At 40.3% G+C, this 14393-nt stretch overlaps 1 protein-coding gene and 1 non-coding gene across 3 annotated transcripts in view; both read left to right on the forward strand.

Moving 5' to 3' along the window:
- ATP10A (ATPase phospholipid transporting 10A (putative)) overlaps positions 1 to 14393 on the forward strand; it is a 181275-nt gene that overhangs the window by 39519 nt on the left and 127363 nt on the right. The gene's annotated exons all lie outside the window — the stretch shown is intronic.
- Positions 12691 to 12797, forward strand: LOC117202053 (U6 spliceosomal RNA). The gene has a single exon (XR_004484230.1). It is a non-coding gene; the product is annotated as a U6 spliceosomal RNA (small nuclear RNA).

Genomic DNA, 14393 nt, shown 5'->3' on the forward strand with positions numbered 1-14393 from the left:
TATTTTCAAAGCTCTATTGTCAAGAATAAATTCATCGGAATGTTTGGATTGTGAGCTATGTTATGCCGTGGCAATTTTTTTTTGCTTACCTTATTAGAAATTAAGGATCAGTGATAGTTGAATTAACTCAAGCAATGTTTTTTGTGCTCTGAATAAATTTGTGTAGTAACTTCCTTGGAAAAATCTTGTACTTGGAACAGTTGGTCTAGTCACTTTAGTTTAAGCATTTGAAATACAATATTATGAATTTCTGAGTTTAAGAAGGAAGAATGCCTGTGTAAAGGCACTGACCCCACAGGAGGACACCTGGTGGAATTCCTCAAGCTTTCAGGTGACTTTGCCTTTCTGGCCTCTATTCAATGGGTACAATATAACTCTTCTGACAATGCTGTGTGATAATGAGGTTATATGTGTGAAAATTCCTCATAAACTGTAAGAGTAAACAGTTGTCTGTTACTATTATTATTACTAATATTGTTACTAGTATATAATAGAGATGCAGAAGAGTTTTTTTTCTGTTGCTAATGCATACCATTAAAGCTAGATTTTTAAAAAAACTGTTAAGCTCTCCATTCATTTAAAAATATTATAGGCTTTTCCAAACTCAAACCTCAACTTCTTCACTCTTTCTTAAAAAAATTATTTATTTATTTATTTAATTTATTTATTTTTAATTATTTATTTTTGGCTGTGTTGGGTCTTTTTTTTTTTTTTTTTACAGTACGCGGGCCTCTCACTGTTGTGGTCTCTCCCGTTGCAGAGCACAGGCTCCAGATGCGCAGGCCCAGCAGCCATGGCTCATGGGCCTATATACTCCGCGGCATGTGGGATCTTCCCAGACCGGGGCACGAACCCATGTCCCCTGCATCAGCAGGAGGACTCTCAACCACTGCGCCACCAGGGAAGCCCTGCGTTGGGTCTTTGTTGCTACGTGTGGGCTTTCTCTAGTTGCGGCGAGCGGGGGCTCCTCTTCATTGCAGTGCGCGGGCTTCTAATTGTGGTGGCTTCTCTTGTTGTAGAGCATGGGCTCTAGGTGCGTGGGCTTCAGTAGTTGTGGCATGGGACTCATTAGTTGTGGCTTGCAGGCTCTAGAGTGCAGGCTCAGTAGTTGTGGCACATGGGCTTAGTTGCTCCGTGGCATGTGAGATCTTCCCGGACCAGGGCTCGAACCTGTGTCCCTTGCATTGGCAGGCAGATTCTTAACCACTGCACCACCAGGGAAATCCCTATTTTATTTATTTATCTTTGGCTGTGTTGGGTCTTCGTTGCTGCGTGTGGCCTTTCTCTAGTTGTGGCGAGCAGGGGCTACTCTTTGTTGCTGTGCGTGGGCTTCAGTAGTTGTGGTCCGTGGGCTTCAGTAGTTGTGGTGTACAGGCTGAGTTGCTCCGCGGCATGTGGGATCTTCCCGGACCAGGGCCCGAACCCGTGTCCCCTGCATTGGCAGGCCGATTCTTAACCACAGCGCCACCAGTGAAGCCCCTCTTTCACTCTTGAGGTTTGTAAACTTTAAAGTCTACTAGAATATGTAAAAAATGAGTTTCTTTAAATATTTGGTTAACTTCTGAAAGTTTGCACATTGTAGAGGCATCAAGATTTCTTATTTAGGTTAAATGGTTCATAACTTAATGAAGGTGGATTTGCAACTTTAGATAGAAAATCTAGTGTAAGAAAGACCTTGCGTAGGAATCTAGATTTGTTTTTACGTTAGGTTGGAATTAGCAATTCAGTTTACCTGAAGTGTTTACCACAGTTAAACATTCAAACATTGATTCAGCTATGAATTGGCAATACACTGCTTTGTATAAGATATAAAAGGTGACGAGAAATTGTTATATGTAAGATATATGTAAGATATACATATATCTTATATGTAAGATAATTTTCCCTATTGACATTATTTTCTAAGCTGTAGGTTCTGAGAGAGAGAGAACAAGACTTAATATGCTTATGGAGTGAGACAGACGTGTGTTTTGGCTCCAGCTGTGCTTAGATGCTAGTTATGTGAATTTGGGCATGATGCTTGAAGCCTGTATTTCTCTGTAAAATGGGAGTATTACCTACCTCCTAGCCTTGTTGTGAGATGCATAAAGGCACATTGGGTCCTTGTGATGTTCCTGGTCAGCAGGGGTAGGAGGACAAAGCGTGGGTCAGATAATAAAGTCCAAAAGTTACATAGCCAGGCTAAATTTGCATGTAATACTGAAACAAACATAGATTATGACATAGCATTAATTTTATCATTAATCATTAGTATTTTTAGAAGCTTAGCACCACACAATATATGTTATTTACAAATATGTACATAAATAAATAGCAAATGAATACATAAATACATAATAATACATATTTAATGCATATATACATAAATATTATGTTTTTAAAATGTATACATGTTTACTATAGATCATTTGGAACATGTAGTAATTCAGAAAGAAGTAAATACCAATCATGTGCAACCTTTCCTGTCATTCATAGACTTTTACCGTCTTCATGTACTTATAGTTTTGTATGCCGTGTTTGTTGCCTTGTTATTATGTTTTATGTATCATGAAATATTCTGCAAAAATATGATTTTTAAAGACTACAAAGCTTCTGCTCTAATTATTGTTACCATTTACTTCATTGTTCATGAATTTTTTAACGGGTTATGCATTCCTATACGATCCTTGTGCAATCTTGTTGTTTTTGCTGGACGTATTCCTACAGGGCTCCTGAAATCTGAAAGAAAAAGCCTTTCCAATATAGATGCCCCAATTGTCAGTGTCAAAAATAAGCTGGGTGCCAGTTTCAGAGGTCCCCCACCTCACTGACATTGGCCCCCAGCTTATTTTTAGTCTTTGCCTAAAGGCAGACAAAAATGGCATCTTCTTATTTTCAATTTGTGTCTCTTTGATGGTAAGATTGAACATTATTTCCTTAGTGTTACTAGCTATATGTTTCCTTTTGAATCACCTGTTTTTCCCCAGTTTAAAAAAATAATTGTTTACTTTTCATTAAATTTATAAGATATATAGACATATACCATCATGTATATTAATTTTTATCTAGCATATATGTTGCAGGTACTTTTCCCACTGAATCATTACTTTCAGTTTTGTTGAGTGTTTTTTGACACATAAAAGTTGAAAACTCATATAGTCATATCAATCAATCTTTAGTTTTTTATACGTTTTAACTTATAAAGTTCTTCCAAACCCTGAAATATCAAATAGTCATTTACATTCATTTTTGTTTTCCTTATGATTTTGTTTTAATTTCTCTCAAACATTTTACAGTGTATTTTGTGAGGGTAGAAAGTATGTTTTTCCCTTCATATAATAAATTTTCCAAGAAGAATTTGTTGAATTTTTTTTCCTCACCAATTTAAAATCCTACTTTCATTGTATTCATTTTTTTCATTTTTTTACTCCAGACCACCAGTCTTACCCTGCATATTCCTTTGCACATTTATAAACATTTTAACATGTGGTGGTGAAAAATCACTCCACTGTTTTCTTAGGTATTTTCACCCATTTATTTTTCCATGTAAATATTAGAAATATTTTCAAGCCAATATAAATGGGTTGAAAAAATGTCACCAAAAATGTCCCTGTGGAGTTTTGGTTGGGCTTGCTCTGATAGAAGGAGGATCAACATCAGTATGGTGTAGCGTGTTTCCATTTAGGACCATGGTTGTCCTCATATTAGCCAGGTTTTCCTTTTAAGCTGTTCAGAAAGCACTGCCATTTCCTTCATAAAGATTCTGCACAGTAATTTTTAAATTTATTTCTTTACATTTGTAATTTTTGTGCTGTTGTGAATGGTCTGCCTTCCTTGGACAAGCTCCCTCCCCCAGATTTTTGAGCTAGTGATTACAGATGTAGAAGTATGCTGTTCAACTGCATGTGGCTCTTTCATTGAAGTTTTTGATTATGATCATATCATGATAGTTCTATCATACTTATATTCATCTATATGTGAATATATTTATATTTACCACTATATTTACCACTTATATTTACCACTATAGTATGATCTATTCCTTTAGTGTCTTTTGTTTAAAAATATTTGTTTAATATTAATTTACTGTCTTAAAAATTATTTATTAATAAAAAATATTAATAAATATATTAATGTTTGTCCTATATTTTCCCACATTAAAATTTCATTTGGTTTCAGTTTGCTTTAAATGTATCCCATAATGAACAAACACTTTTATTTTTATATATTGTTTGCATAAAAATAAATTAGCAATGTAAAATTATCCCTAAGGTTCATTTTAATGGAACCTAAGATCAAATAAATAATGGTATAGGTTAATTATGCTTTTTTAGGTGGCTTTTTGTGTTTGTAAATTAATCTTCCAGTTGTTTCAAGCAAATTCAATGAAAAATCAGTTTACTAGAATATTAAAACTAATTTATAGTGAAAACCAAAAATGAATACATTAGATATTCCATCTAAAGGAATGTACAAGTAGAACTTTATCATCGTAGCATTCTACATTTAATTACGAAAAATAACCTTTCAAATTCTTTAGCACCCTTCTTCTAAAGAGCCGTATTTGGTCTTGTTCCCATTGTAGAGATAAGAACTCTGACCCTGGGAAGGTCAAATAATGTGCACCCACCTGGATTTCCATCTATGAAGAGATGAACTGATAGTTGAACCGTGGAGGTGACCAGTGTCCTCCTGGCTATGATCTGGGTGGACTAGAGAGTTTGGAGAAAAGAAAGAGCTGGTAGTGTGTGTGCATTTGGGCAGTTGTTCTTATGAAGTAAATGATTTTATACATCATTTTTAGACACTTTTGTAAGATTAAGTATGTTATGTGAACTTTCATTTCCCAAAATGAATAGTATTTTCATAGTCTTCATGCAATCAAAGTTGGAAATTGATCTATTAAACTGATCTATTTAAATAAGGGTTTACCTTCTAGTGGGTTATGGACTGCATTGTTTGTTAAAAGAGAGAGGGAGAGGGCTTCCCTGGTGGCGCAGTGGTTGAGAGTCCACCTGCTGATGCAGGGGACACGGGTTCGTGTTCCGGTCCGGGAAGATCCCACATACCGCGGAGCTGCTAGGCCCGTGAGCCATGGCCGCTGAGCCTGTGCGTCCGGAGCCTGTGCTCTGCAACGGGAGCGGCCACAACAGTGAGAGGCCCGTGTACTGCAATAAAAAAAAAAGAGAGAGAGGGAGAATTGCATTATAAATAGATTACATAGACTAGTAGATTGTAAAATTAGAGCAGAATGTTTTTCCTACAGATGATCAAATTCTAGGGTGGGACCCACACCTTTTGTAGCCCAGAGTAAGTTATAACAGAAATTCTCACACCCATTCTTTTTTTTTTTTTTTTTTTTTTTTTGCGGTACGCGGGCCTCTCACTGTTGTGGCTTCTCCCGTTGCGGAGCGCAGGCTCAGCGGCCATGGGTCACGGGCCCAGCCGTTCCGCAGCATGTGGAATCTTCCCAGACCGGGGCACGAACCCGTGTCCCCTGCATCAGCAGGTGGACTCTCAACCACTGCACCACCAGGGAAGCCCTCACACCCATTCTTATAGTAGGCTTTTCTACTCTTAATGAGAATAATACTCTAAATGTGGAGATCTTAGATCTTTTCACTTTGCAGATAGGTCACACCTCAAAAATTCATACAGATAAGACAAAAAAATCAGTTTTTCTCACTTAAAATTTTTTCGTAATGTCATATTATCTCAGAACTGTGTAGCATAGTATTTGACGTAGCAGGTTAGGGAGAGAAGTAACCAAATCTGTGGCATGGTTGACAGTTACCTTTTAAAGAGATATTAAAAGCATAGCAATATTTTTGAAAATATCAAACCAATGTATACTCTTAAAAAACATATTTTTTAAGAAAATTCTGTATTTCATTTATTTTTACTGTGCCCATCATTAACAGAAATCTGGATTTTTGCCTTACATAAAACCAATTATATTCTTTAGGCACAGAAAGGAAAAATTTTGAGTTCATTTGGTTTTTCATATTTTCCCACTTTTGATTTAAAAGCAAAACCAGAAAAGCAACATAAGATCAGTCATTTTATTCATCATTAAGTTTTATTGCCCTGCAAGTTCTGTTCACTAACTTCAAACATTTTAAATTATAAATGTTAACTATTATTGATAATAAAGGAACAGGTATATCTCACTTTTAGAAATATTTTAAGTCTTCCATCATAAGATCCCCTATGATGGAAATTTCTGGTTTAAAAAAGATTTACGTAGTTTTCCTTCTTATCTTAAAATTCCTTCCATAAGACACAATTGTCAGAGTAACCCTCAGATTATCAGCCTAGAATTGGAAAGGCAAAATTTCCATTCATTTGCAAGACTTGGAACTGAATTGACCCATCAATTTAAAACACAAGGTAATAATAGCCTGTGTAAAGCAAAATGTATCATCCTAAGAGTGGAAGCTAGTTCCTTGGTAAAGTTAACATTTCCTCGAAAATGGCTAATAAATAAAACCAGTCTTTTGTTTTTAACATTTCCAACGTAATATCATTTTCTTGGAAAAAGCCACGTTTCACATGTGTGGAATCTAATCATTACAATAAGCTTAATAAAGGATGTTTGCAGAATTTATTCCTGAGTTTGGTTTTAGCCCGTGTCCTGTAATAACCAGGAGAGGTGACCTGGTGTGTCGGGTGAGAGTTGGAAGAGGTGAGCTCTAAGCTTCTTTGCCGTCTGCAATGTTAAGACCATCTGCTAATAGATAACAAAGTTGGTGCATTTAAGTTTTCATCTTCTTCCTGCCTGGCCACTCCTGGGAGTGAGAGGAGCTGTTGGGAGGGGCTGAGGGGAGCGTCTGGGAGAAGGGTGTGTCCCCCCGAGGTGTCAGGCTGTGCAGGCACCAAGACCCCATGATGGACAATACTATGCTGCAGAGGCCAGCCTGGCCCCAAGACATGCCCCTTGTTCCTGTGCAGTTGCAGTGCTGACTGAGTTTCACAACAAAGTAGACATCAAGATTTTTATAAATGTCTTTTTATAAGTCTCTTTTTCTGAACTCTGAAGGCAGAGGTTATTGTGGACCACTGGTTTGAGACCTTGACACTCCCATGGAACAGGCCCGCCATTGACTCTGTAGATACTATTTAACAAGTGTCCAAAGTAGAACCTTGAGAGGTTGCAGAGCCACAATCCTTCCTTTATGCAACGAGAAATCAATGCTGTTATGAAATGAGAAAACAGGCCTAAATGTGCAAGTAGCCGATCTGTGGCTGCAGCTTTCTGGTTCTCCTGTCACCTCCCCTGGGTCCCCTCCCTAGAATGCCACACAGATTTCTCCTGGTTTAGAATATGAGGTTATGTTAATCATTTTGAGTATTGATAATCTCAACTGATCAATAACCTCAACTAATTGGGTTAAGTGAATAGCTATTTGTGTCAATTTTTGTTTTTGTTTTGATGGAGCACAGCTGCTTGTGTTTTATGGAATTTAACTTCTGAGTGCTCAGTGGTTTGATGTCAACTTGGTAGAGGGTGAGGGGGTGGAGAGAGTTCAATTTAATCAGATTGATTTTAGCAAACAGCAAAACATTTAACTGTAATATCTTTTTTCTTGAAAGGATGTTCTAGCTTCTTGAGAGAACCTTCTTACATACATATTCTTCACAAGCCAAATGGATATTTTGTGTTTGGGAGGTATACACCTTACACAAATAGTGCAGATATTTGTGCATTTTCCTATTACTTTTTGAACATTGGTCCCAGACTCTGACAAACTTCACAATACCAGGTTAATATGGCTGGCTCTGCCTTTATCTTCTGTCTGTCCCCAAAAATGGAAATGCAAAAGAATTTCCTCTTTTTTGTACACAAAATAAGTTCCCAAACCAGAAATAGTTTTAAGGGAAATCCAAAGTGGCCTAATTGAAATTTAAGAAGGCTTATTCATTTATATTTCGAAGTAACAGACTCCCTTCTGCCCAGCTTGAAGATGTGGAAACCTCAGGGATCACAAGGAAACATGTATTTTCCAGAGCAACTTAAAAAAATCGCAGGAAAATGAGGCCCGGGTTGGCACAGGTGGTCCTGAGGAAAAGGGCAAGTGAGGATTTGGACTGCAGACCCAAAGGCGTTGATTTGCAGACGTCATTACTGACACCAGGTGATGGGCATCGTTTCTGGTGCCTGTCATCACTTCTGTGCAAGCAGATTTCCACCTGCTGTGACGTTCCTTCTGCCCGAAGGGTTTCCATTTCCTTTCCCAGAGTACAGGTCTACCCGGGATGAATTCTTTCCATTTTTCTAGGTCTGAAGAAGTCTTTATTTCTTTTTTGTTTTCAAAATATGTTTTCACTGGGTGTAGAATTATAGGTGGACAGTTTTTTCTTTCAATACTTTGAAGGTGTTGCTTCACTGTCTTTTTTGCTTTGGTGTTTCCAATGACAAGTTTATCAGTCTTGTCTTTGCTTCTCTGTACGTAATGTATTTTTTCTCTGTTTTTATGATTCTCTGTCATTGATTTTTAAGCAGTTTGAATATGATTTGCCTGGGGTGTCGTTTTCTTCTTGTTCTTGTACTTGGGATTTATTGAGTGTTTTGAATCTGTGATTTATAGTTTTCATCAAATTTGGAAAATTTTCGGTCATTATTTCTTCATCCATTTTTCTCTGCTCCCCCACCCACCCCCCGACTCTATTTCAGATGTATTAGCCTACTAGAAGTCGTCCCAGAGCTTACGGATGTTCTTTTTATACCCTCCCATCTTTTTTTTAAATCTATTTTTCATATTGGATAGTTTCTATTTCTGTGTCTTCAAGTTCATTAATTTTTTTCTTTTAAGATGTCTAATCTGCCGTTAATCTCATCCAGTGGGTTTTTCATCTCAGACTTTGTAGTTTTCAACTCTAGAAGTTTGATTTGGGTCTTTATTTTTTAAATCTCTTCCATATGTCTACTTAACAATTTCATCTTTCCTCTAGTTTCTTGAACACACAGATTATAGTTGTCACAACTATGTTAGTGCCCTACTCATTCTGTCATCTGTATCATTTCTGCATCTGTTTGTATTGCTTGATTTTTATTTTCTTGATTACCTTTCTTCTTCTTTGCATGCCTGTGGTTTTTTATCACCAGGCCAAGTGTTATGAATTTTACTTTGTAAGCTGTTGGACACTTCTGTACACTTTGAACTAAGAAACTTACTACTCTAGCTGGTGACAGCAAAGACTATTCCTGGACCACTGGGAAATTCAGAGATCTTTCCTTTGCTTTTTTTCAGGTGGTTCTTTCCCTGGCCTTGGGTTGTTTGCTCAGGGGCCCCTCGGTTGGTCTCCAGAGCAGCTGGCCTCTCTGGGCAGCTCTCCCTTTTTGGCACCCTGCCCCGCAAACTGCAGCGGCCTTGGTCTCCCTGGACCCTCAGCTCTCTCCCCCACCGGCTTGGGGAGACTGAGGGCTCTGCCTGGTTCCCCATCCTGTCTGCAGCCTGAGACCCTTCAGACAATAAAGCAGGGCAAGTGTGGGGCTCACCTCAATTGCTCCACTCTCACAGCTTCCTGCTGTCCAGTGTCTGAAAACCATTTTTTAAAAAATTTATTTACTTATTTATTTTTGGCTGCATTGGGTCTTTGTTGCTGTGCATAGGCTTTCTCTAGTTGCGGTGAGCGGGGGCTACTCTTCGTTGCAGTGGCGGGCTCCTCATTGTTGTGGCTTCTCTTGTTGCGAAGCACGGGCTCTAGGCACGTGGACTTAAGTAGTTGTGGCGCACGGGCTTAGTTGCTCCGTGGAATGTGGGATCTTCCCAGACCAGGGCTTGAACCCGTGGCTCCTGCATTGGCAGGTGGATTCTTAACCACTGCACCACCAGGGAAGTCCTGCAAACCATTTTTTAAAATGTATTTTGTCCCAGCTTCTTACTTGTTTCAAAGTGGAGAGTAAATCCTGTATATTCCACTTGGTCAGAAGTGGAAGTTGGTGATCAGTTTTGAAAATGGAATTATACTTTGTCTTTTTTAATACTCTAACTCAGAGATTAATAGTGTGTTTTGCTGCCCTTCCACAGCCAGGTCTCAGAGTAGCGTATTCCCCTGTGTTCAAAGAAAAATAAAGACAGCCTAGTACCCAAAAAATAGCTTGTTTTAATTTAAAGTGGAACAGAATGAGTATTTTTTCCTCACTGTTTAAGTGTGATTGATCGTAGATAAATTAAAGGACTTTGATATCATCAGCAAAACATTCTTGCCAGCCCAGGGACAAATACAAGTGTTCTTGGAAAAGGTTTGTGGGTGTGCTTAGGGCGTCCTTGTTATTTTCCCTCGCTTTGAATGAAAAAAGAAACATTTATTTTTATAGTAATGTTTCCTCAAAGTGATTGTGTAGCAGTGGTAGAACATAACACTCTACATTACAAAGCAGAAACAAATCGAGCTTTGTACTCAGCACAGGGCATGATATCCAAAGTACAGAAGTGTTCTTTAACACGGTAAGAATCTGAGTGAGGTTCCTGTTTCCTGACTTATTTTTAAAGTGTGATTGACACTGTGCTTTTTATCAGAGGATAGTCAGAAACTAAGGAAACTGTTTAAAAGACAAACAAACAAAAAAACAACTAACTCCTAGGCGTCAGTTTCTTAGTGGGCCAGGGAGGCACTACAGCTGTCATCTTTGCTCCTGTAAATGTTCGCTATGTCTCCTGATAAATTGTTTCCACTTCAGAGGAGCTGGGTGGGGAGAAACATGGACCAGGCACTGAGCAAGCATCACCATCGCTCCAGGTCCTGCATGATACCGTGCACTCTGCCGGCTGGCATCTTCCAGCCCGTGCCTCAGTTTCCCCGGCCTCACAGAGTGGAGAGCAGTGGGACTGGGCCTGGGGAGACACAGTGACTGGCGGAGTGAGCTGTGGTACAGCTGGATTAGGTGTGATGTCGGTCCCCGTGTGTCCGATGACCCATGTACACTGTCCCTGTGTCCCTGACACTTGTGATGTTTCTGGGTCCCTGAAGCTTTTCCTCCCCACAATCTCACTAGTGCTTTTTAATTTTTTTCTTGTAAATTTTTTTTCTTGTAAACGACCAGGCCCTGCTTGTCTTTCTCCTCTCTCTTCCCTCTCTGTCTTCATCTCCTGTTTCTCTTAGTTTTTTCCTCTCCTTTCTTTTCCCAACTCTGCTGTATGTCTTGGTGGGATGCTTCCCTCTCTCTGTGGCCAGGAACTGGCCAGTCAGCAAAGTTTGCCTCTGGCCTTCTTCCTCTTAATCACCCAGCTCTGTATCTGTAGAGAGCCTGCAAGAGCCCGAGTGATCCACGTCTGCCTGGGACATCCCGGCAGCTCCCTTCTGGGCTCCTGCAGTGTCCCTGATGCTGGCCTTCCCCGCCTCCTGTGTTCCACCCACACTGACCCCTCTGGGACCTATGCTCACTGGACCCCATTGTCTGGTGGCTTAAGGCTGTTAATGGGTTGTAATTAGTGAAGTGAAGAGAAATTTCTGCTAAGGTGGTGTCAGGTCACCTGTGACCCCTGCTGGATGACACATGTCCTCCACCTCATTTAAACACACACTGTTGTCATGGCTAGGAGACTTGTTCTGACTCCAGATCAGGGCAGTTAGTTCTCTGCTTCTGTCAGGCTGTATAGTTAAAGGGAAGGCTGTGCTACACTTGGCTTCTAGGCATAATTATGGTGCGTCTTTGCATACCTCACCTCCCTGGCTTTGCAGATGAATTTCTGGCCACCCAGTGATCACCCCCTGGATCCCAGTAGTGGTACTTTCTGTGGAAGCCTTTTCCATCAGACCTGGGAGACCTCGTCTCGTAAGTCCTGGCCAGGACTGTTTGCTCTGTTTTCAGACTGTGGTACAAACATTGCTTGTTGTAGGCAGGTAGGAGGTAAAGCCCTGTGGACATAGAATCATAGTTTCATCGTATATATTTAAGTTGCAAAACAGTCTGTGTGCCCAGAGCTCTGTGGGCATTGTTACACTTTGAAAACAAACAAGTATAGATGTGTATTTCCCAGAACATCTTAATATTTAAAGGAACCCTAAAATATGCAGGTGAGAGGATTGGCTTGCTCTTGAACTGCCTACCAGCAGCTTTGAATTCTAAGCAGTGCAGACACATCAGGCTCAAATCGTCCGTTTGGTAATTCATCCACGCCTTCATCCCTGCACCCTGTCTCCTGGCAACCCCACTGCTGTACTGTCAGGTAACCGCAGACAGGAAAGTTAAGGAAACTTGAACCAGGCCCTTGGGCTTTCGGCAGCAGGTCTTATTAGAAGGTTTGCAGGAGATGAGGAGTTCGGGGATAGTTTTCCTGCTTTGGCCTCCTCATTTCTCAGCCCCTACTCTGTAACACTTACATGGATCACAGGGAGTTCGCATTAAGTGATGGGGAAACTGCCATCAAGCCTTCATCTCTAGTTGAAGACCCTGACTTTGAAAACTAGATTCTAAAATGCACATTGTCATTTTTGGAAAAAAAATTCTTGTAATTAATTTCTTATGTCAGGTGGTTTACCATACATGTCCTAGATCTACCTGAAGTGCATATAGTCTGCAGCGTGGGTGACCCCAAGGCAGACCACTTCTGTATCGGCCGCCAGATGGGATCTACCACCCAGTTCTGCGACGGCAGAACTGAGAATACAGGCCATGGGAAAGAGGGCAAAGTATCTTCCATCCCCTTCTTGTTTCTACTTCAGGATTTTTAGCAACAAGTCCTCATGCTTAAATTACCGTGTGCTGTGCTCGCTTCAGCAGCACGTATATTAAAATTGGAACGATACAGAGAAGATTAGCATGGCCACTGTGCTAGGATGACACGCAAATTCGTGAAGCGTTCCATACTTTTTGTATAACTGATTCACTTTGTTATAAAGCAGAAACTAACACACCATTGTAAAGCAATTATACTCCAATAAAGATGTTAAAAAAAAATTACTGTGTGCTGCTAGACCAAAGATGAACGGTGGTCATGGAAACATCTTCCCGCCTCTCGGCGTATCCAGGGTGATGAGCACTGTTCTCAGGCACATGGTGCATCTATGTAACTATGAGTGAGTTTGAGGTTTTCCCAAGAAGGAAAGGAAAATGAGCACAAATAAAAATTTCTGAAAGCAAAAATTTAATTACATGTTACCTTGAAGATAGACTTTACCAAAAAAAAAAAAAAAAAAAGCCATCTTTATATAAATGTGCCCTTTGTTAGCTCACAGCAAATTTGTGGTGAAGTGGATGGAGTTCTTAAGGTTGGTTGCTCATTTGATTTTTCTCGTCTTTAGTTTTAAAAGAAACACCATAATTTTGAGAAAGTCAAAGTGAAATGTGTGTCCTCCATCACTCTGCCATCAGTAATTGTCCCTGGTGCCCTTAGTTCATGGCTCGTCACTCCCACCCTGCTCCCACTAGACTCTTTGTGGGAGGTATGGGCCTTACAGGCTCCCTCCTGTATCCCATCTCTTGGGGATTCCTCCACTGTGACATGTGGCCCCCACCATCCCACACTCAGCTGGGTTCTTTTGGGGGGTGGTCCCACCTCCCTGCCTCCCACCCTCCCATCTGGGGCCTCCCAGGGTGCTCTTACTTAGAGTGCAGACTGTCTCAGTGCTGGAAGCTTCCGCAGGGCTCGGGCTTCAGAGAACACAAGCAGGAATCCTCCCGTGCAGCCATCATGTCTCCCCTCCCCACCATGTGGGCCGTCTCCTGTAAGGACCTTATTGCCCACTTGTGGCCTCTCTGCATACCCCCGTCTCACGGCCAGTCAGTGAGCACATCACATCCTCCCAACTGTGACCATCTTCCTGAAACCCAGGAAAGCCTGTGCTGATGTTAGTGCGTGTGGATCCCCCCAGCCTTTAATCCTAAAGCCAAACTCCACCTTCTCCAAGAAACTTCTTCTAAGTTCCCCCAAAGAATAGACAGCATTTGGCATAAAAGTATTATAGATCCAGGCTGGTCACCTGATGGGGGAAAATACTGGCATAAAAATACATGAGTTGTGAATCACTAGTTCCTTATACAAACCGCTTTCTCACCTGGGAAACAGGAGACAAACGGGAGAGTGTTTTGATGAGAGTTGATCGATAAATTGTGCTGAAGTATAGGTATCCCCCACTTTTCGAAAGTTCAGTTTATGCCACTTTGTTTTTACTTTTATTTATTTATTTTTTTGCGTTCACTTTTGCTAACCAAAAGGAATCCAAAGAGGATTTTTGCTTTTATGAAAAAAGGCAAAAAACAAAAATAGCGTTTGTTTTGCAGCGAGCGGCAATAGAGGCAATGCACACCTCAAAGAGTGACACCACCAAGCTCTTTCTCTGGGAACCACACTCAGCATCTCTGTATCAAGTAGCTTTGAACTGTGTGAGCATCTGTGCTTTATCTAGATTTATTTTTGTGCATCCCTTGCCAGATGTGTTGTAAGGTAATTGCTTCTTCATTTATGCCA

Source organism: Orcinus orca, chromosome 2 (assembly GCF_937001465.1).
Source record: "Orcinus orca chromosome 2, mOrcOrc1.1, whole genome shotgun sequence".
Taxonomy (NCBI): Eukaryota; Metazoa; Chordata; class Mammalia; order Artiodactyla; family Delphinidae; genus Orcinus; species Orcinus orca.